General features: G+C 39.8%; 1 protein-coding gene across 6 annotated transcripts in view; it reads right to left on the reverse strand.

Moving 5' to 3' along the window:
• Positions 1 to 24,648, reverse strand: part of LOC129184715 (transcription factor HIVEP3) — a 71,301-nt gene that overhangs the window by 20,637 nt on the left and 26,016 nt on the right. For 3 of the 6 annotated variants that reach the window (XM_054780930.1, XM_054780924.1, XM_054780926.1), the window contains one exon: positions 4,255 to 4,301. The exons of 2 other annotated variants lie outside the window; for them this stretch is intronic. The gene's annotated coding sequence lies outside the window, so the exon portion shown is untranslated. Of the gene's footprint in view, positions 1 to 4,254; positions 4,302 to 9,237; positions 9,341 to 24,648 lie in introns of those variants that run through there. One more of the 6 variants, XM_054780927.1, reaches the window with a different exon arrangement.

Raw genomic sequence — 24,648 nt, forward strand, 5'->3', positions numbered from 1 at the left:
CCCAACTATTCTAGGGCAATCATCTGCAATGAGTGCAGTCAAATCAACACCAGCAGAATCTCACCCCCGTTTTTTTTTTGCAAGCAACAAAGTGAAAAAAGATGGTTAAAAATGGATGTCTGTATGAGGAGGACATGGTTGAGCATACAAAATAAAATGGGCTGAGACCACATAGGAGTTCGGTAAAATCTCCTCTTCTCCCATACTGTAATAACAGTATTTGTTCCATCATAGTTCAAATGTAACGATAATGTCACATAGCTGTTGATACCGGCCTTTAAACAGGGCGATTAGAGGGTTTTTAAGGTTAGGGAGAGCACTTCTTACATTATTCATGGAAGTCTAGTCAGCCGGCTCAAAGCAGGGGAAACACAGTGAGGGCTCTGCCAGAGAGATGAGGGGAAGGAATGCCTGAGTGGAGCCTCCACGAGGCCAAAAAATACACTTGTACACACACACACAGATACAGCATACATACAGCATATAGTACAAGCCCCACGAGGCCGGTTTTTAAATTGAATGTGGCAGCCAATCAGCTGCAGCGTCCTAGTGTGACCTTCTCCCTCTTTTTGATCTGGGGTTTTCCTTTTTCTTCATCCCCATGCACCACCAATGATCCATTATCAATGGTGCCTTTTTAAATGGTGCCTAATAGACGTGGCTGCCATATGCCAATTTTTTATTGGCCTGGGGGGCACAACACGTGCTACACAAATTCTGCCTTGCAACAAGTGGATGGGCAAAACGAAGGTTATTCAAAATAGTTACAAGTTGTTTAAATTCTTAATTCTTCATTGTAAATGAGTTGCGTGATTTACAATGCATTACAAATTGGAGTTTAAAAAAAGATTTGGAGTGCAGTAAAATGTTGTTTTTTTTTCCAAAAATTAGGTTAGATGGATGCTCTTCAGTGTACAAGAAACAACAAATACTTTACAAGTGTTCAAGCAGATGTTATTCTTTTAATGGCATGGCTTTGTGTATTGGGTGCAGAAAACCCTTTTTATGTACTAATTTCATATTTTTATTTACTTTTGCATGCACACTATTTCATTATTGTATTATATATTGTTAATTCATTATACAGTATATAATAATTTATCGTTACAGTAAAATGGTGAGAATCACCACACTAATCAAATTAAAAAGATATAGATCATATTTGTTAGGGTTAGGTGCACAATAAATATTGAACCGATAATAAAATACTGCTAAATCCAGTAACGTTAAAAAATAGCTCCGATAACGCTCCAATGAGGCGACCAGTATTGTACTGTAGGTGGGGGTGAGCAAATGAAGTGCTCCTTTTCTCCTACATGTGACGTGCTGTAAACAAACACGTGTTGTAAACAAACATGGCGTTGATCGTGCGGGGTCTCCCAACTGCCTCAGACACGTCACGCGCTAGTTAGCTAACGCTCTACAAACACTTTGCACAGAGAAAAAAAATATAGGCCTTCAACACATGAAACCCCACTAACCACCCGAAATGTCAGCATCGCCACAACAGCGTCCTGAAAGCCACCAAAGAAGCTGCCTGGAAGCCAGCCACAAAAAAAGGCTCGAGCCACAGTTTGTCCTTAGGAGTTCCGCTATTTTTTTTTTTTAGGTTTTGTTAATAGCAGTGATATGATATTTGGCTAGGAGAAATCCACGGGTACAGTTTGTCTAATCCAACTTTGTCTGAGTCATTCTTACCTCCAGGTGTGCACAAACTACAGTTAAATCTCAATTAGAAAAATAATCGCGATAAAAAGGTTATCGCCATCAGCATCGGTCTTGTGAAGCAGGAAGTTATTGGTATTGGTGTCTGCTTGAAAAAAATATAGTGTGCATCCCTAATATTTCTAGAAATATATTTAAATATATACAATAAATAATACTTTTATGTAAATAAAAATACAAGTTTAATATATAAAATATCAATTATATATTTTAAAAATTCACGGGCAAATTTTACAAATCCTACTGCTGTCAATAAAACTGTGGCAGCTATAATGTCAAACCCAATTTCCTTCAGCTGTGATACGGATTGTGCATTTTGAGAGCAATTATTATATAAATTTAAATGAAAATTCCATATCAGGTTGTAGTTCATCATGTTTATGTGGTATGTTATTACAGTTTGTACCCAGGAAGGAACTTTAAGTACTTCTAACTATCAAGGTCTTGGATCGTTTGATTACTTGAAAATTCACAAAACAATTGCTTAAATTCTGCAGTGATTTGTTGTGTGATGTCTTTTCTGCGATGAACACCTGGTCCCTCTGAGAGAATGAGTGTGCAAAAGATGTCAGATGCAGGTATTGAGGAGAGCCCTGGCACGCAGATGTGCTGTACTACACACGCGAGCGCACACACACAGTACACCACATCACCTCTCCTTTGTCGAGTCCAGACACTCTACTTCTAGAGCTGCGCGTCAAATAAAACAAACACTTACCTCAACCCCTGCTCACATTCATTTCCTCATCAATACCCACATGCATTCACAGATACCAATATGGGCTAAACAATAAATTATATTGTGCCCTGAGGACAGATAAACTCTTTTAAGTGCTTTTTAAAAAGCTGCTGTCACCCCCTTCACCTCCCCAAACACATGCACATGCCTCTTTCTCCCGATTCTCTAACTGGTGGTAGCCTGGTGCTGGTTCCCATGGAAACAAACCTACTCTGAGCAACGGCAGATGGAGAGGGAGCTGTAGGTCTAAATTTATCTCCCAGCATCCTCTCTGACTACAAACACACACTGGCAGCAGGAAGTGAGGAGTGGAAATGCTTGGCCTATGCATGGATTGACAAGGCTGGCATGACCTTTGACATCCACCCACCACTGCGTGACAGCCGGGTGATGTCAGTGTCAGACAGGTATGTATAGTACTGCCAAGACCAGTGCAACGTCGAATAATACCTCAGAGGCTGAACTGATAATCTGCCAAAGCTGTCAGTCAAAGTCAAGCCTCACATCCTTGCAAGTGACGGAAGAAAAGCATGGCTTAAAGCGAAGTAGATGTCAAACATGAACGAGAGTCTCACTCGCTTTGGGACGCCACTTAAGTCAGTGGACCTCGGCGGACACTCTCTGATGAAACAACATACCAGAGGCCCTCGGTCAGTCTCTATAAGCTCTGCACAGAATGCTTGGGAAGGATCTCCGAGTCTGAGACCAGAGGATTTTTGACGAGGATTTTCCTTGACTTTCAATAGAGGCCGCTAAATTCAACAGAAGGATCAGAGCCAGGTAAAGCCAAGCCTCAGTTATTTCCCTGGAAGTGTATAAGATGCTGTCCTGCTGTCATTATCAAGTGTGAAACTTCAGTTTTGCATAATTTTGGAGCAATAAAATAAAACATTTGACATTTTATACTGTATTATTTTAATAATTATGTAATTGTGTGCTATTAGCATTACTATTAGTACTTTTATTGTTTTAATTATTTAATTAATATTTACTAATTTTTTTTGATTGGACAAATAGAAAATGATATTTTCATAAAATAAATATATTAACTACTTTATATATGACTGTAAAAGTCACCATCAATATTAGACGACTGACTGGGCTACAGAAAATGCTTTATTAGTCACACAAGTAGCGTGAAACAAATCAACTCTTGACAAGATTTTGAGTCAAACTGATCCCGCAGTTTTCCAATAGAACATTGAGACGCTAAATAAAATAAGAACTTGAAACCAAACTATGTAAAATCCTGTACATAACTAAAACTAAGCAAGGAATCATCCTAAAGTGGCCGAGACATTTTCTAAACTTTCCAGCTGTTGATTTATGCTCCAATCGGGCCATAAATTCTTCCCCTCCAGTCCTGCAGGTGGCGGTGTTGCACACTGGCACGTGATGCCAACTGCCAAATAAATTACGGAAAAAAAAAAGAAAAGTCCACCTTTCTTTCATTACATGTGTCACACTGTCAGAAAAGAAACTTTATCTGGCTGCTTGCTAATAAATGACACATTATTCTTTACTCTACACCCCACCCCTCCCTCCGCAAAGTTTTATCAATATTGGTTACTTTTTGTGTGAAGTTGCTAACCCACACAAACAAACACTGGAACACAATTTCCAACCATTGCAATGCTGAGAATACTCTTTTACCTTCATCTGACAGGTAGTGAAGAAGAAGAAGAAGAAGAAGAAGAAGAAAAAAAGTGAGACAAGAGCAAGACAAAGATAGATTTAAATGAGACAGAGAGAAAAGGGAGGGTGTCTCTCAGAGACAGAGTTGAGATTACCTGACAGAGCAGTCTGGTCTTCCCCCCTCAGAGACGCTTCACAGGCTCTGTGAGACAAGCATGGAGAGCCGGAGAGTGAGAGCGGATATGACTGCTTGAGTGGGTGTGTTGCGAGAGAGGCAGAGCGGGTGGGGGTGAGGTAAAAACACAGTGATGGAGAGAGGAGGGGGGACACCAAATGAATGTTTCCACTGTACTATATAAATGTCGGGAGAGGAGGGGGAAAGGTGCGGTAGAAAATTAAGGGCAATTTATATTCTTGAAGTCCAACCATTAAAAAATCCTCCTAATCGTCATTTTTTGCATACCAGCAAAGTGAAACTAAAAGCACTCACAGCCAAGAGATGAAGATCTGCCTGCCTTTTTTCCACAACCATTCGGCAGCTCCAACTGAGCAAGTTCCAAAAGGTCAAATGAAAACAGAAACGTACAAAGACCGAGGCAAATTTTTCCCATAAGAAATAATTGTATCCATTCCAGACACACACAAATATGAACAAAATGTATATTTTATTGAGAATAATTATAGTTTTACATGCAGAAGACAACTGAATATAATTCTAAATGACAAATGGATGGAATTTACTGTTGATGTAAACTTCCCATACGTCCTGGCGAGAACAAATCCATAGTGTTTCTCACCTTCTTTATCAAATTGCTGGCACTTTCTTTCTTTTCTATTTCACAGTCGCACAAAAAAACAACAAAAAAAAACAAAAAACGCACAAATAATGAGTCGGAATGCGTACAGTGCTTTGTTTGGGCACTCTATTTCTTAGAGCGATATACAAGTAGTACAAGCCAAAGGGACTCGTTTAACTGTACGAAAACTGAGACAGTATACAAAAACAGAGGCAAAATTTGAGCAAAAGTTTTTGACGTTTGACAGGAGATGCCAAGCTGTTTTCCAAACTTTTTGCAGTTTTTAATTTGACAAAAAAAGGTCGGAAATTTCCCAAGAGTGAGTCAAGGCCTCCCCCTGGGAGGTGCCAGAAGACTTCAGGGGAGGCGCAGCAGGTTGAGTAAAATGAAGAAAAACATTTTTCCAAAGCAGCTAAGCTATATATAGAGAATATAGACTCTATTAGTACAAACAGTGAGAGAGTAGACAGTCTGGGGTGAGCAGTGAACACAAAATATACTCCAAAAAACAAAAAAAATATTTTTTTTGCGAGAGTAGGGGAGGCCCAGCTTATTCTATTCTCTGAGAGGAGGCTCACTGTGACACACTGCAGCTCTGTCGCCCCTCTATGATGTCATCATACAACATCATCCGGTTGACTGTAGTTCTTTGCGAACTTACACTGTTATGTAAGTCGCTGACTTTCTTACTGAGTACGACTGAAATATAACCCACCGTGAAGCCAATGAAGTTGCAAGTGCCAACACTTTGATAAAGAAGGTGAGAAACATTATTGAATTCAAGAAAGATTGCCAACAAGTTTTCAATAAAAAGTTAAACGTGATGTTAAATGTTTATCCATTTCTTTCCTCGTTTATATTTATTTTGTATTGTTTTCTGCATGTAAAACTATAATTATTCTCTATAAATGTGTTTTGTGTTCATATTTGTGGGTGTCTGGAATTAATTACAGTAATCCCTCCTTTATCACGGTTAACTGGTTTCATACCAGGCCATGATAAGTGAATTAGGTATAAACCTGTTATAAAACCTGTTTACGACCTTCTAAATATAGTTTTTAACATTATTAGAGCCCTCTCTATATAAAATAACACCCCTATAGTCACCTTTACACTTACATTACCCAATATAGTAGACATAATAAGAGTAAACATGCCATTTAAGACATAAGACTCGTGCTCGTGTGTGTTACAATAAATGTGTTCCTCTCAGGGGAGCTGAGTGAGGTGACGTCGGGGGTTGAGAGGTGAGTTTCCGCTTTGCGTGGGTAACGGCCCCAACAGCAGTTGGCCCCAAAGTGTTTTTATTAGGGATTATTGTGCCTGTTGTGAGATCATTTAAACCTGCAATAAAAAACAAGTCAAGGATGTCTCACCAAAAATTAACTGATACCTTGTGGCCAGTGTAGAGCATTACATATCGTCAACATCTTTGAATGTGTCTTTTGAATGCCTTATTTTTGTATTTTAGTTTGTTTTTCCATTTTATGCTCGAAAATGCTAGATTTAGGCAAAACATACATAACATTTGCTTTACAATGAATTTCATTTGACTAATTGGCAATAATTGGCCGCACGGTGGTCTAGTGGTTAGCATGTTGGCCAACACAGTAACAGCCTGGAGATCGGGAAGACCTGGGTTCGATTCTCCCTTGGGCATTTCTGTGTAGAGTTTGCATGTTCTCCCCGTGTGTGTGTGGGTTTTCTCCGGGCACTCCGGCTTCCTCCCACATTCCAAAAACATGCATGTTAGGTTAATTGGCGACTCTAAATTGTCCATAGGTATGAATGTGAGTGTGAATGGTTGTTTGTCTATATGTGCCCTGTGATTGGCTGGCGACCAATCCAGGGTGTACCCCGCCTGTCGCCCGAAGTCAGCTGGGATAGGCTCCAGCATGCCCCTGCGACCCTAATGAGGATGAAGCGGTATAGAAAATGGATGGATGGATGGATGGATGGATAATTGGCAATAATTTAACCACAAAACAGCGTGATTTATTAATATATTTTAGACAAACCGTGAGAGTAAAGCCCAAAATTCGAAATACAAAGTGGCGAGGGATGAATGTAATTGGACTTACATCATTTTTTATGGGAAAAATTACTTTTTTTTTTTTTATGATTTACGGTTTTTGACAGACCCTTTGGAACGAATTCATAAAAAAAAAACGGAGGTACCACTATATTTAACTTTCCACCGCGTACTACAGCCCAGTTCACCATGATACGGTTTTACCTGAGTTTGCATGAGCTAATATCACGTTTTGAAGTCTTATTCAGCGATCTCTGCTACATCTCAAGTAAGTTTGATCAAGTGCAGAATTACTACAGCTTCTGTTTGGACTACTCGCACCACCAATCGTCCACTATCAACGGGTTTCGAAAGGCTGGACTGAATGAAGAGCTCGAGCTATATGGCTAATTTGCCTGGAGACAACGAAGAGCGACAACCAAAGAGAGAGAGAGACTGAGAAAGTGTGTGACGAAGGAATTATGAGGCTGTTCAATTGTGATGCTTGTCAAAGACGGCTTGAGTGGTTTTCGTTCCCAGGAGGAAGAGGAGGTAGGCAGTAGGAGGTAGGCTACTCTTTAACTAGCCATATTACACTCACCGTTTGGCAATGTTTAACTAGCCATGTTAGCCATGTTATTGGGCACTGTTTGGAAAAAAGCATTTATTTAATCAAAAGTTTTTTAAAAAGTCTTTCTGTGTACCAAATACCCCATGTCACAATATGGACACCTGCAGCTTTTGGACAGGTGCGCTATGTAAAAATCTTTGTTTCTCTTTAAATTTGGTGGGTGTGGGTTACATACCGGTGCCCTCTGTAGTCCGAAAATTATGGTACATACTGTACTGAACGGATAATACTGTTTGGCAGGATTGAGACTTAAATTTTAGAAAATGTAAATAAGCAAGTAATGTAATTAGGTAATGGATAATGATTAGCATGAAAATGAGCTTGACAGCCAAGTATGCATTTTAGTATACACTAGGTCCCCAACTAACGAACACAATTGCTTCCAGACGACCGTTCGCAAGTCGATTTGTTCGTAAGTCCAACAAAAGGTAATATTACCAATGATATAGGTACTACATGTATGTGTATACATATACAGTATATGCGTATGTATGTAAATATGAGTTTGGATGCAGTAGTAATATTAAACGAGGATAATTAATTAATGTTATTTACCTTTGAAGAGGAGTGGTCGAGCATACGTCGTTGGTGGTAGTGGTGGAGGAGGAGTTATTGAAAAAAGGACAAATGGTCGTCGTCGTTAGACTCTTCTAAAAGAGGTAGTGTTCTGTGAGTGGTGTAGAATTAAGCAGGCCTATTAACTCTTCATAAACTTTCATCACACGCTCTGTCCGGATTGTATCATAGAGCTACAATTTAGCTTTCCATTTAGCTTTATCTCCCCAGCGTCTAACGCTTCCTCTGTTGGTCCCATTAGCAGTGTCACAGTGCCCTCTACTGGTCAAGCATGTACCAGTATAAATATTGAGTTACTACAAGGCAAAATACATGAAAATATAGACCAGTCAGCTTGCGTTTGTATCTCCGAATGTTCGCAAGTTGGATGTTTGTAAGTTGGGGACCTGGTGTATATATATTAAAAAGTATATTTTTTATTGTCAATTGCTTAATCGGTTTTAAGGTCTCTGCAGGTTTCGACATGTCAAATTCAAGACTGTTTAAGGCCATAATGAATACAATGTAGGACCCATTTCACATCTGTGTATTTAGGTTTCCATCCACCGGCTTCAAACATGCATTAAATGTTTCCTTCTGAAGCCACGAATCGTTGAACTTGCACTTACTCATCTTAGACAAGTAATTTGGTCTTGCAGTGAGCTTTCGTTAGCATAGCAGCGGAGAAAACCTATGTTCCACTATGCACACGCAGCAAGCTAGCTGGTTGTGCTCCAGAAGACCAGGCTGCGCAGGTAGTTTACTTTCATTTTGGAGTTATGTTCAAAAATCCAAACATTAAAAAGCAAGACAGAAGTTTATGCATTTGCTTTAAATTAAAGTAATGTTAATACATTTAAGACCTTTCTAAATCACATTTAAGACATTTTATAAGATTATAAGAACATTTTAGACATTTTAAATTCCAATTATTGCATTTTAGACTTAAGACTCCGTTGATACCCTGTTAATTATTTTAAAGCACCACTACAGTAGGAGATAGGCTCGCATTTTTAACACCTTCATATAACGTATTTGTAAAGCTTTGTAAAAATGGTTAGTAGCTTTACTTTATCGTAGTTTTATTTAGTTTTGTTCCGAAATGAACTGTATCACAGTGAAAAAAAGCCTAAACAGATCTTACATTACGTTTTTCCTTGCATGATTAGAGGGCATCTCTGCAATTTTCACCTCCTCGCTGCATGTTCTTACTGTAGAGGTGGGTCTCCTTCACGAGTGATGAACCTTCTGCCTACATGTGTCATTTACGTATAGCTTCCCGTTCCTGCCAGAGTTCTGCATCTGTAAATGAATTCCAGAGTGTCATCCATTCAAGCGAGCCCCCGCATTACGCAGCAGCGAGGCCGGGCCTATCAAGGAGAGGGAGAGACTCTAGCAGAGAAAGAGAGAATTGAGAATGAACGCAGCTCCCGCTGTTCCATAGAGCGTTGCCTCACTGGCAGAGTACAGGAAGTGTGACTCACGCGCTCTAAAATAAACACGCTCACACAACGACGAGCCGCCACATAGAACGGGCTAATCAGAAAGAAAGGAGGCAGGAGGCATAGGGCAGCAACCCATGGTCGCCTGGTGGGATGACGGGTGGGATGAGTCACGAGGAGGAGCTGCCAGTGTTTTTGCCTTACTCCTTTATGACACTTGCTTCATCAACATATGTATTCTCTTTCAAAAATCCCTATTTTTTTGTTTCGCCGCTCATTTTATCAATAGGAACGTTGTTCCGACCCTGGCTGACTGCTGCAAGCTTCGCTGTGCCTCTGCCTGATGCGCTGGACGAGGCATCGTATTGTATCTACGTGAATGTGCTCATTGTCACCCTTTTGCAGCACCACACCTTCAATACTCTACTTCCCAGTGAGGAACCTTCACCCATCTGTCGTCGCTTTGTCCCTTTGTCTGTTAGACTGATGGCTTCTGACGGGAAAGCGGAGCTGGGTGCTGGGAACAGGAACAGTTCTCCATATCAGATGCAACATTTAGCAAAGCAGAGCACTTTGGAAGGCGACACAAAACAGCAGAACACCATCAAAACAATCCCAGCTGAAGACTGCAAACATGTGCAGCACAGTCACACACCTTATTATGCAACCACACCAACATTACGCTTACGAGGAAACATTTAATGTTGTTTCGGTGCGACCATGAGGTGTATTTTGACCAAATGAGAGGTTACTGCATTTACAGGCAGTCACACAGATGATATATTTGGGACATTTGTGCCATAAATTGCAAACACATGTAGTAAAATGTGCAAATAAGGGAGCGCTCATAGGGGGGTGCCTCTGCTCTGAGGGCAGATTATTTCAAATGTGCGGTATTCCAGTAAACTGACGCGCTCTGTCCATACGTGTGTGGTGTGTTGTGACAGAAAGGCAATCTATTTAAAGAGGGAGCCCACCTGGTGTACAAAAGACTACTCCAACTGCATGCATTTGGAAAATTACAGAGTGAGGAGGAAGACATCTACATACAGTATTGAGCATACTGCGTTTGGGTCCACTTTACAGCTTAAGTCTTGCACCTTACGGTGTCATCGTACTGACACGCATTCAAGTTCTGTACACTTTTGGTAAATTGGAAAAAGTGGGCCAGGGAACGACACTATTGCATGCACATGCATGCGTGCGATAGAGCCACATCATAGAATGGTTGTAATGTGATCGCTATCTCCTCGCAAGTCCTTAATGATAACCACCACATCTCATTAAAGAAATATATACAGACTACAAATTCAAAACCAGGGCACGCTTACTCACCCGAGAGTACGTCTTCGTGCGTAATTAATATGTGTCATTTAATTAATGCGATTGCTCCTCTCGCAAGTAATTAATGACAGCGCCACCTTGGCCACAATGAAAACAATCAAAACGACTCAAAATTAGACTGGAAACAATCTACAAAGTCAGACAAATAGCACTAATATATAGGTGTGAAAGTGATGGTACAAGCAAACAGGCCGAAACACGAATGCTCAGTGTGAGCACAGCCCAGCGGGAGCCAGGAAAGGGTGGGGACATCACACCCTGAGTGGCCTTCTGATGTCAAACGCTACATTTACTTATTACTTTTCCTAATTATCGACAACCATTTTGGTATTTGATTACCGTAATGATTTTTTTAATTAAAAAATGTAAATATCCTTGATTTCAGCCGCTCAAATATGAATATTTTTCAGTTTCCTTACTCATCCTTGAAAGGAGACCTATTATCTTCGTGTTATAGGCAAAACAAGATATTCACACACACACATCAGCTTTGACTTTGGAAAACAGTGGTCAACATTTTTGCCTCTTTTCTGACATGTTGTGGACCAAACCACTAGCTGTTTGTCTTTGGTTCATATTGATTTGGTCCATTTAGGGCCTAACAGATAACTCGATCAATCAAAACAACAAACTTCTGATTAATCAACTAAGAAAATAAGCATTAGTTGCAGCCCTAGAGTAAAGTTTTGTTTATCGTCAGCCCAGTTGCGTGGTTTTGAGGAAGACACTTATTGAAGACACTGTTATCAATTAGAGGAGATTTGTGGAGTCAAAAGGATGAATCCAATTACCTCGAGCCGAAGCGTGGTCACACAAAAATTTCCCTGAAGATAATGAACAGTACTGTTGGAACCCACTGGCATTTAATAAACTGCAACAAACGTCCATCATGAAATTCTTGACAGTACGATTCTTTTTTCACTTTTGGCTTTTCCTTGCCAGGGGTCGCCACAGCAAGTGAAATGGTTTAGTGTTTACATCAAGTGCCCTTCCTGAAGCAACCCTGGTTGGGTATTGAACCCATGCCCTCTGCCATGAATGGCTGAAGCATGTACAGTACAGGATATTGGATAAAATATCTAATAATAGCTGATAATATTAGAGTTTAATTCAGTTAAAATCTGTTTTCACGTTTCAGAGGACTTTTAAAAATATATAGTGCCTTGGAATAAAACACATTAACCTCCAGCCACCCTGCATCCTTGTGCACGGTTTTAATATTTGGGCCTATTACACAGTTAGAAGCATCTCTGACATCCAGTTAGAAGAAGTTACAACCAATAAAAAAGTGGATGCTGCTTGAACAGTCTTATTAATGTTAAAGTGACACAATTCTGATTTTTGGTGGCCCCAGTTTGGCTACACTGTAGGTCAGGTTGCCTCCTAAAAATCTATGGAATCGCATAACCTTAAATCGGAATCAAAGTCAGTCCAGGCCTACAAAATGATGTTAGGTTTCATGTTGACGCCTGTGTAGATATTTCCATCGATGTGTTTTTAGGTTTTCGGTAATTGTAAACGCGGTGGTCTCTGATACAGTATGGGTGACTTGAAAATACATTTGAATAGACAAAAATCCAAATTATGCACTGCAGTTTAAATCTAGCCTAATTGTTTTTGCTACACAGGGCACAGACTATACAACTGTGGTGGGAAGCCCAAGAAAAGGTGACAAAGTGTATTTTGAATATGGAAGCTCAAAGATTGTCGTACCAGACTGAACTGAGCTGGAATGCTTGGTGGGGTGTCAGAGAAGAGGTCTTACACATGCAACCAAGCTGCCAGCTAATGGAGCCGAGCCCGGTCCTCTTTTGTTAATGCAGATCGATTTGTGTCCTCAGCAGATGTGATATCTGATCTTGCAAAACACTAAGAGAGTGACCACCCTGTGTTTCACTTGCCATCTTCTTTTGTTTATCCTCCTCTCCTCTTCTCTCTCCATTTTACTATTTCAGACACATTTACGGTAGCTGTTAATTTCACCTTACACGCAATGTATTTTCATTTACCGGTGCCCCAAAGCAAAAACAGACATGTGAATGCCACATATTGCAAGGAAGAACCATGTCGTCCAAACCAAGCATGACGCATTTGCAATGAGGATAAAAAGTTGAAAAGAGATGCCTGCAGTATTGTCATAAACTGTCCTGCCTGCACCCACAAGTCTCACAGATGGATGTGAATGTGAAGGTTGCAGAGCAAATTCTCCCACACAGATAACTGCGGCCGACTGTCGGCTCTTTTAAATTCACTCTCTCAGCTATACTCTTTGCTGATTTGCATTTATATAACACATATATAACACATATAACACAGTCTCTTATACCTATTAGGTAGGCATGGAACTAATTTTTTGGGGTCCATTCTGAGTTTTGAGCTCACAATCAAGCCTCTTCCAAATGTGGATAAAATGTAGTGTTAACTGGCAGATCGGATACACCCTGTCAATGGGAGGCTCATAGAAATATAGCAATCAGTGATGTATACTGTATGCCTACAGCAGAAAAAAAAACAAAAAACATTGGGCGACTCAATCCACAACACAGGAAAACATCCCGGTTCTTGCATGGCCAGCATACTCACTGGACACGTCACCCAGTGAGCATGTTTGGGGTGCGCTAGATCGGCGTATACGGTATTTGAGGCAAATGGTGGTCACACCAGAGACTGAATGGTTTTCAGACCCAACCTAGCCTTCACCCGATACAGTTAAACTGCACATTTTAGAGTGGCCTTTTATTGTGGACAGCCTAAGGCACATTAGTGCAATAATCATGCTGTCTAATCAGCAGGTTGCTATGCCACACTTGTGAGGTGGATGAATTATAAATTATGAATGCTCGCTGACACAGATTTGACAGGTTTGTGAACGGTATTTGAGAGAGGTAGGCCTTTTGTGTACATGGAAAAAGTTTTACATCTTTGAGTTCAGCTCATGAAAAACTGGAGCAAAAACAAAAGTGTTACGTTCATATTTTTGCTGAATGTACTTCAGCAATGAAAACGACTGATTACTTGAAGTAAATGACTTTTTCATCTTTTATGCAGCCCTGTTAAGGTGTACAGGACAAGCACGAGCCCTGCAGCAGCACTCTGCATGACCCGGCACCATGCCTTATCACCGCATCTGCGTTAACCTGCCACCATGTTAACTGGAGTCAACAGGTGAAAGCTGGACCACACTATGGTCAAACACTCGAACCAGGCCGCAGAATAAATCAACACTACCCGAGAATACCCCTCCCTTCTGATTTACTCAAAGCCAAACCCGTCCAAGTAATGGCTTACCCTCCGTGACAAACAACTCCATTCAGCCTACATGCCAACTTACAGTTTACTCTCATGTCACCTCGGTGTGCCCCCGCTGGCCATTCTGCTCAACGCTATGCTGTACCAGACATTCACAGGACACTGCGGACTCAGCCACCCTTTAACCTCAATGCACATATACCAACACTGTGTGCCAAAACACCCTTGTTTATGTGTGGAGGTGTGAGAGAGTTGAGAATGACAAAATGGGGGTTCTATACTGGTCTTTTCATGTCTGAAGTACCAACATACTGCAGTCTTGCAGCTATCTGAGCGTCTAATAAGCTATGAGGTATGTGCACGTGTACAATATCTTGGAGACTGTAGCTTACTGACACACCGCAATCAATCAAGTTGATCTCAAACCTAGTAAAGTAATGAATGTGTGTTTGTGTTGTGTTGCTATGGAGTTGGGAAATATTGAATCAAGACAAACTTGTGCCAAAGGAAAATCCACAACAAGTGTCTCCACAATGTAACTGTAAACAATTTCACAGGTTATTATATTTTGCAGTCAATTTTAACTGACTCCAGTTGGAGATCATTTTAAGCAGAGTGCGTCACAGTTGAGCAAATATTTGTTTTTACTATGTAGACACCTAAATGGACAATTACATATGCTGCATACAGCTAAACCCCAAATTGGTGCTTTACACATTTCTATTTCCTGATGTTTACTTGTTTCATGGCGCACCGGCAGCCGCTCTCCAAATACACGGCTGGATTGTTTCACAACAAGTGTTGGCATTCCAATGCCTTCCCTCTCCATGCTTCAGGACTGTAAGAGCTGCTTCCCATCATGTTCGCCTCTAGTTCTCCCCTACGCCACGGCCAGTTTTACTTTCTTCCTTCGGTCATTCTTCTTGCCCTTCCAACGACAACGGTATGCGATTGACTATATCAAATCTTATTTTTGCATCTTCCTGTCCAGCAGCCCGGTTTTTCCCTGCTGCGTATTCTGAGTTAGCCCTAGCTTTCTTCACAGTGCCCTTTGGTTATGTCCCTGCACCGTCGCTTTTTGTTAGGTTTTCATGCATAGCCTTTTGCTATTGCCTTCTATTTGCATTTTTGTATTGTTGTTGTTTTTTTGTTTTTTTTTTACTTTACCCCTCTTCGTGAGTTGTGTAAAATCCATACATCCATCCATCCATTTTCTATGCTGCTTCTCCTCATTAGGGTCGCAGGGGCTTGCTGGAGCCTATCCCAGCTGACTTCGGGCGACAGGTGGGGTACACCCTGGACTGGTCGCCAGCCAATCACAGGGCACATACAGACAAACGACCATTCACACTCACATTCATACCTATGTGTCTTTAGCTCTGCATACGAAGTCCAAAGACTATATCGCAACCATTACAAGAATAAGTCATACACATATAGTGTCTTTTCAATTTTTACATCATTCAATGGATATATTTATCTGAACTAAAACACCAAAAAATGGCGAAAGACTGAAAAACATTCAAGATATTACTGAAAAAATGCTATTCAAAGTTTATTTATGTATATATTCACATGCCTGACAACAACAAATTCTACCATAATCTAGCGCAGCAGTTTTCAAAGTGAGAGGCGTGAGAAAGTAAGGAACAACATCTTTGTTCAACTTGCTAAGCTAACTCCATTTATGTTTAAAGGCAAGATGAACTGATTTTTAGTACCTACGGTGAGTAAAAAGAGCAGAAAATGCTACAAATTCTGTTTTTTTATTTATTTATTTTTTAAGTATATTCACTGAAGGGAGGCTCATTATGCCACACCTTGAAACCCCCTGATCCAGTGCATTCTAACTGACTGCAAATTGAAAATATTTGATATGCACATAAAGTATGACTAATTTGGCCAATAGACAAATGTAAAAAAAACAACATTTCTTTTTTCACTTATTATCTCTTAACTAGGGGTGTCACAAGATCTCGTATCATGAAAACTGAACAATATTTCTTTCTTCAGTGTAGGCAGGATTGGGACCGCACATAAAGTGCTTTACGTAAACCTTGCAATCCTACCTGCACTCGGAGTTCCCAGTGTCATTCACTCGCGACATGTGATTGTTTTTTGTTCGAGTTCAACTGCTGCCGCCATGTTAATGTCCAAGCAGAAGCTGTAGTAGTCCTTCATCTCATCGAAGTTACTTAAGACTTGTCAGATCAAAATGCAATCGCTACATACAACTATCAAAACATGTGATAGTAGAGTCTAATTTGGACCTACTTCCTGAGACGGCACGCTAAGCATCATGGGAACTGTAGTTCTTTTAGCCTAAACATGAAGCTGATCCACTGCAATCTGCAATCTATTTAGTAAGCGTCTTTACATAACTAAACATCAACATAAATGATTAGTAGCAGCAGCTCATTATTTTGCATTGGTTTCTTACCCAGTTAAATAAAAAAAAGTCTGTTTGTCCAGTCCTACAGTTTGTCATTGTGGTTTTCTTAAAAGTACTGTAAAAATATCGCTTCGTCTCATTCTCGTGAAACTAATATCGTCTATTGTCTCGTCTCGTGAGCTGACTGTATTGTGACACCCCTACTCTTAACGCAAGGTTTAACAGAGCTTTGCCACTTTCTTGCATCATTTCCAGCTGAACAAAACCCATTCAGAATCAAATTCACTTTAATTCCAAATTTACACTTGTTCTCTTTGTTCTAGCACTTGATTGAAGCTTTAGATGTCTTCCACCTTGTCTCACTTTCTTTTCTTACAATCTTTTGTTGACATTGGTTCTTCTTCTCAACATGAGTGTCATCAAAAAAAGCCAAAGAAAAAGCAAAAATATCAGTTAGTCCTTTGATGCTTGCTGAACAGAGGTCTTGTGCAACATGTTGATTTGTTGCACGATGACAGAGGTTCAATCTTAAAATTTTGGGCAAAAATCTAGCATTGTTCGATGACCAAGGTTCCACTGTGAAAAGTCCCCCTCAGATTAACTAGAAATCCACTTAAGGTTTGATGAGAATGAACATGTAATAACAAGCCACTAATCTTTGCAGTAACAGTTGTCAACAACAGAATACCAAACATGTGGTGCTGTAATAACAAGGTGGAGTAGGATTAAAATGAGGATCATTATCAATCCTTGCATACTGCTTTTTTTTTTTTAAATGAGTAAAAATTAGGGATGCTCTGATTGATAGGCCACCGATCAATATCGACCAATTTCCGTAAAAAAACACATGATCGGCATATGCCAATAAACGCCTTTCAAAGCCGTTCACAAAAACTGATGGCCGTGCGGCGGCAAATCCTACATGTCTGCTGTGTCACGTAGGGTTGCCAACAAAATGACGCGTCTCGTATTGAGCTTGACACAGGGTACGCCAATTGATACTGAGTGTTTGATCACTCCCTGACCAAAACCTGTTACAGTTCAACTAATCTTGCATCTTTATGTGTTGTTTATGCGCTTTGACCGTCTGTCACTGGCTGTACTTTTCATTGGCGGCAGCTAGCTGCCAACTAGCTAGCAGCTAGCTAGTGTTATCGGCCTAGCTTGTGGTCTTCGGACTCCAAATGTGACTTTTTACCACAATGACGTTTTGTTTTTAAAACAAATTAGCGAGCAAGCGGCTAGGTCTGAGCTTGTTTTTGTCCCACAGAGAAGAGACAAGTGGATATCACGTTCATGGGGTACGTACAAATTTTTCCAAGTACCACTGAACAACTTTACTCTCTTGTTGTTATTATACTAATCATGTCTTGTCCTCAAAACACTATTTGTGTGTGGTTGTTTAATGAACATAAACACATAGTATGTCCACGCTTATGATTATTATTAGTTTTTTATTATAACTGTTTAATTCAGACTTTATGCCTTTATATAATAACAAAATGAGCGCAAAACAGCATAAAGACGATGGCCACACTGTATGAGTGGATGGTAAAGTGCTTGGTAAATAAAGTAAATTTAAATGTTAAATAAAACACCAATAGTTGAAAGCTGTAATCGTGATGAAAGTTGGGGACCCCTGCAACCTGGACACTGAATTTATTCTGTTTTAAGTTAAGCAGGTCAGATTTCTATTTAATAAAGATATTTATTTGTATTATTTTATTCTGGTAAAAAAAATAAGTATTGAACCGTTTTTCCCCATGTATTTGTATTGCTCCAAAACATGCATCAAATTAAATTCAGGTTTGTGTCAAATAGTACAAAAATCGTTTCACACAAATAAAGGTAAAAAAAAAAAAAAAAAGACAATGCGCCCAACATTTATTTGCCATGGGCCCTCGGAATTGTCTAACGCCAAGCTAGACTAATACCACTCATCATAAACAAATGAAAAAATATACAGTTAATCCATGTGATTGGTATCAAAATCGGCAGCATAAAACCCTGATCGGAGCATTTCTAGTAAAAATAGTCACACATGAAATAACAGCGGACATCCGTGGCTTTAATTTTAATATGACCCACTCTACTGCCAACCAAGTGGCCCACTTTTGTGTTACAAGACAGGCAGAAATGCGCCACTGACTCAGTGGACAAAGCCGCCGTCTGGTTGTAGCGTACAGTTACACACACTGCCACAATCCTGCTGTGCATAAACATGAGTGACACAATAATCAGACATTTTTATCTCGCTTGACCACCCAGTCTGACAGTAACCGAGCTCCCCAGTTAGGGGAATTAACGGTGCATTCCTGCAGCTGTCGTCACATCATCAAGACGTGGTGGGAAGAAACCTGACTCCCCCTCTCGATCCTCTACCTCTCCTCCCTCCCGGCACACCTCCTCAGACAAGCAGCATCACCCTTCCAGTGAGGCCTGATCATTTTTAAGCAACGCTTTTCTTAAAATAGACAATACGTTCAAAGAGGCAAAGTGCAGGAATGAAGCAGGAACAAAGAGAGTGAGAGGGCCTCTGGTGTTAACATGAGACAGTGCATTGATGTACTGTAGGTGGCATTGATTTCCTGTTACACCTTGCCTGGCTTTGTATGGCTGATGTTTCTGAGCTGCAGCGTCACTAGCTTTACTGGAAGGACACACACACACACACACACACAATCATTATGTTGCATCTGAGGGCCTCTCTGTCATAACAGACAGGTTACTTGATAGTGAATCAAATCCATTGTTGACTCAGGTAAGCTATTTGCTCCCCCACGCGCTGCACGTTGGCAGTCACATGAAGAAGTCAATTGACCTCAATAAAGCAGCGCGTTCCAATAATCAGGTCTGACTGAATCGGATCTCTACAATGTATCCTGCCAGGTAATTTGCAGTGGGGATGATCTCATTACATTATGGGAAAGTAAAGAGACAAATGTTATTAAGGCTCACTCAAAAGGGTTTTACTTGAACTTTCTCAGGACACCATGCCTGTTTATGCCATGCAGGTTATCTTGAGTGTATTATGAGCAATTTAATACAAATGTAGCCTGTTAATGTAATCACACGGGGTGTGCAGATTACAATTTTCTGGCTGATCACCGATCACTAAAAAGTCCTGCCAATTCCAATTTTGGCTGATACTCAAGTGACAGCATACACCATACATAACTCAGGCCCGCGCTGCAATGTAATTCGGTCCGCGTTACTGTTTGGAATATAGCATTGAGTTGGCCCGCATCATGGACCTCAACAAAGTGTTTGCAGCAATCTGCGTGATCAAGCAGTTCCGCCAGTATAAACCACTCACAATTTTAAAAGTGGCCAAGTATCATATATTGCACAAAGTTGGGAGTGCCAGATTCAGACCAAAAGTCCAAATAATTTAAGTGTCTATGACTAGAAACAACACCACTTTAACGATTACACCCTGTCTGTGCAAAATAACACCTGAAAGAGGCATAAGAGACCTTTAACTCTGGCACCTCACCACTTACCTTTGTACTATTTCAAGCTATTCATTCGACTTGAATGACTTGAATTTCAATAAATAACTGGAAAAATGTGAGTATTCTAAAACTTTTGCCCGGTAATGTAATTGAATGGCTGGTTATCCAACGTCATGAACTCCATATTTTTCCCCTCATAGTAGCAGGCCGCTGCTAGCTTTAGCTGTCCATCTGGCAGAGCAAAAGGGACAGTGGCTGACTTTCAGACCTTTGCGGAGGTAGATAAGATCGGTGGATAAGATCAGTTTCATATGTAAGGATCCGCCCATCGCCGATCCCCCAACATTCAAGAAATTGACACTTAGTAATCAAACCAGCTAGGGGGAAATGAAGTCAGCAAAGGTTTTGTGGTCAGCAGACTTTTTCCTAACAAATACAAAATAAAGTTGATTACTACCGATGAGTTTCCATGTCTACCGTTCAAAACATTAAAGCTGCTGAACGTCACTGGCTCAAGGATACATTTTTTTAACCAAAAACTTATCAGAACTCCACCACCAGCTAGTCTATGTTACCAATATGCTAAAAGGTCTTTCACTTGTTCAGCGCTTTTCCACCTCCAAGGCACTCAAAGCAGTTAAAAGAACGCACTGAACAAAAAAATGTCTCTGTTTTTCACAATTACAAGTTAAACTGCATAAAAATTGGCAAAATTTGACGTTTGAACAAATACTGTAAAACCACTGGCTGGTTGGTATTCACACAAAAGCAGTCTCACAGAGGCGATCAACAATTTGCAGTCATGATGTTGTAATGGCTACACGGTACATTCAATGTTAGTAGCTAAACTTAGACAAATAGCTGCAACAAACATAACTAGTGCTGGTTACGTTGTTACGTCGTTTAGTTTAGTTTAGTTTACATACTCAAAGCAGGAAGAGGGCGAGCAGTACTTTCGAATGTGGGCATCCTCTTGGCAGCTGTGACATCCAGCAGCTTTAATTCGGTTCACTATCCTGATATCAACTAGCTAAGTGCAAGCTTCCTCGGGAGACTAAAATGTTAAATAAAGCATTTTAAGTCAAAATGTTTTAATGGTACGCTTACATTTTGACACAAATCTCCACAAAAACAAAGTGAATAATAAAACAGTCCCCGAAAATATAAAACATTAATATAAAAGTAATCTGTTTTCATTTCTTGCAAGTGTTAAATTGCTGACGTGGATGAGGAAAGAAAAAGGGGTATCAGAGAACCACTGCAAAGAAAAATCATAAACTACATTAAAACAACATCTTTACTGCTCTTTGGTGTTACCCAACGTTCCCGCTAAGCTGCGCGAGTGCACAATCGCTCACTGGTCTTGTGTTCTCAGAGCGCGGCAACAAAATAAAATCCAACCTGAACTGTAAATAAAATAAACACACAACAATTCATTCTGTACCATTTTGCAATGCAACTCCATGAGTGACAGGCGACAACAAGATGATGAGATCCTATTGGTACGTTTTTATTTACGTGGCCAATCAATTAATTAACGGCGCGTTCAGGGCGCTAAAGGTTGCTAGCTAACCCCGTGTTATGGTGAAATGCATGGCCAGTGCCACATCCACTCACCGGGCTAAAGTAAAAAAAAAAAAAAAAAAAAAAAAAAAAAAAAGGTCTTTCAAGGTTGACTGGCTGTCGCAGTATGTGGGAACAGAACAATAAGACTTGAATATGGGTGAGATGGTTTCTTTTTTGAATGAGAAATGAATGCTCTGAGCTAACTTTCAGAGTTAAAAGTGTGGACAAAATGAGTGGTACTGGTACGCTTTATTTTGGATGGCCAGATTTACCAAATACAGGAAGTGTTATGGCGAGTTTGCCGAGTAATGCCGAAGGGACCAGTAGGTGGTTGTTGTTTTTTTTTTTTAATTTTTCATTTTTTATTAAGACAAAAATAAAAATATACAGCATCCCTTTCAAGTACATTTCCAGAATGAAATTATTCCAGAACAGACTGCTGCAAAACAGAAAGGAAATAAGGAAATAGAAGTATACATAATTACAGTAACTAAATAAATGGTAAAAAAAAAAAAGAGAAAAGAAATGGAAAATGAAATGATAAACTAGGTGTTTCTTACAAGATTCACATCATTAATTGGATGAGATAGTTCCATGGCTGGTTTTGTCTGAGGTGCGCAAAAAAGAAAGCAACATTGTGAAATATGCCTTGCTGACCTTTTGAACCCACTCATATGCAAAATACCACAGAATAGAAGTTGGACTACCTCAAGTTCTCGGGTTTTGGACAGGTGTGTAACTACAAGTGTGCACGTCTGATGGCGCTCACAGAGGTTGGTGCTCAGGTCATTAGTGTGTATGCTCAAACACTTGAAAAAAATTGTGGGAACATTGGTGTTACCATATCTGGGTTATTGTGCGGAGATATGGGGCAACAATTACAAAAATACACTTCACTCACTCATTACCAAACCGCCAAATCTATACACAAAACAAAAAATAGCCTACTACTGTACCTGGTAACGTACAACAATTTTTCTCAACAAGAGAGGAAAATTACAACCCTACAGAAAACGACTAAAGCTAAACTGTTGAATCTGTTTTTTAATCACAAAATGTCCCTGTTAGCAGCCTGTTAGAATTTGCTATTACCACGGAAACTAGAACTGGAAGACATTGTGCCTCAATGGCATTGCCCGTCCATGCTATCATCAGCGGTTGACTCTGTAGTTCTCTGCCAACTAGCACAGTTACGCCCCAAGTCTCTGATTTTCTTATTGATCGCAGCTGCAAAATAACCCACAATGGAGCCAAGAAAGTTGCAATTACCATCATTTTGATAAAGAAGGTGAGAAACACAACTGCATTCAAGAAATAATTCATGGCAATACACAAATGCATGTGTGGATGTAGCTGCCTCATAGCAGTCTTTGTCAACAATCAAGTCTTCAATCAAGGTAAAATTGACGTCAATGTTCCTTTATCCCTTTCATTCGTCATTTATATGCATTTTGAATAGTTTAGCATGTAAAACTATGAATAAGAGTTTTGTGTTTTTGGGTGATCCCTCGCTCTATCGCGGTTCACCTTTCGTGGATTCTCAGAATTTTTTTAGTGCCTCTTTTTGTTTTATTTTTTTTTTGCAGCGTTCAGCATTACAGGCCGAGCCCTTTAAGAAGAATCACATCGTGGGAAGTTGAGTGTCTCTCTCTTAACTCTCTCGTCTGTCTGCACCGCCCATTGTTTTCTGCATCCTGATTGGCTATAGACCACTGTCAATCAATCTCCTTCATGTCGCCCTGCCGTGTCTCCTGTGTCATCGCTACCTCGCTTGCTAGCTGGCTTCTAAATGAATCTTCGGTTCGAAGGAGGAGGACTGCAACAGGAGGTGTACTGCAGCAATATGTTTTAACAAGGATAAAAAACGCTACAGTACAGCGGAACAGCGAAAAGGACGGTCACGGGAGCGAAATTCACACGAGTGACTTCATAATTTCTTGTGTCCTACCAGTAGGTTGAACATTAAAATTCAAACAAAGGTTTGAACTTTTTTGACAGTGTTGAAACAAGAGAGAAATATGAGAGAATGTTATTGACTGTCTGAGAAAAGTGTATAAAGTGTATGGTGAGGGGTTTTACAGCCTTAAAATATATGTGCATGGCTCAGATCAAGGGTACCCTTTGCTGTCTTCAACTTCACTTGAGTAGTATTTGAAATTGTTGTTCTAACAATGTGTACTATCCCTATCACTCTGATGTTTATAGAGTGAGAAAGCTTACCAAACCATAAATTAAGCCTGTTCATGTTTTTATTTTGCGCTAGCACGGCTATGTTGTAAAAAAGTGTCTATATTTGGACGTTGAAATGTTACATGTAAAGAATGTCTACTTTTGTTGTGAAATAAACAATATTTTCTCTGATCATTTTGTCATGATTTCTACTTAGAATTAAAGAATGATGTCTGAAATTGGTTTCTAATGTGTTTTATTCAAATATTCTCAGTGTAAAAAAAATAACTGTTGTGTAATCATTAGTGAAAAGTACATAACCTTCGTGTCAGCCTGCCGATGAAAATTTTGAAGAACATAATTCCATGCAAAAACAAACCCAATGATGATTACAATGGTATATATTCATGGAATAATTACTCAACTCTGCAACTAAAGTGATTCTTTTGTGCATAAAAGAGTAAAATAAGATTATTTGAACAAAAGTCTAACACCGAGTGGACACCGAGTTATGTACTTTACATTTAAGAGTGAACTACGGAGGATTGCTATGGGAAATGGAAGATGTCTCGAGCTCTTGTATGTTGGGTGTGTGTGTTTTGCAATGTTTGAAGTTTGTGTTGATAACATTACCAAGGTCTATCCATGAGTTTAAAATTTTAAATGTAACACTTGGGTACCCTTGATCTGAGCCATGCACATATATACTAATTGTAAAAAAAAAAAATGTTGGCTACTTCAGGGATTTCACTTATTGCGGGCTATTTTGGGAACCTATCCCCCGATACAAACAAACAAACAAACAAACATGGGAAAAATATATTTGGTTAGCATATGTTTTGTTTTGAGTCCTTCTGGAACGGATTAATATCACTAACTGAGGTTTCACTGTATAGTTATGATTTTATGTGGAAAAAAAAATAATTTCACAAGAAGAA

The sequence above is a fragment of the Dunckerocampus dactyliophorus genome, chromosome 7 (genome assembly GCF_027744805.1).
Source record: "Dunckerocampus dactyliophorus isolate RoL2022-P2 chromosome 7, RoL_Ddac_1.1, whole genome shotgun sequence".
Taxonomy (NCBI): Eukaryota; Metazoa; Chordata; class Actinopteri; order Syngnathiformes; family Syngnathidae; genus Dunckerocampus; species Dunckerocampus dactyliophorus.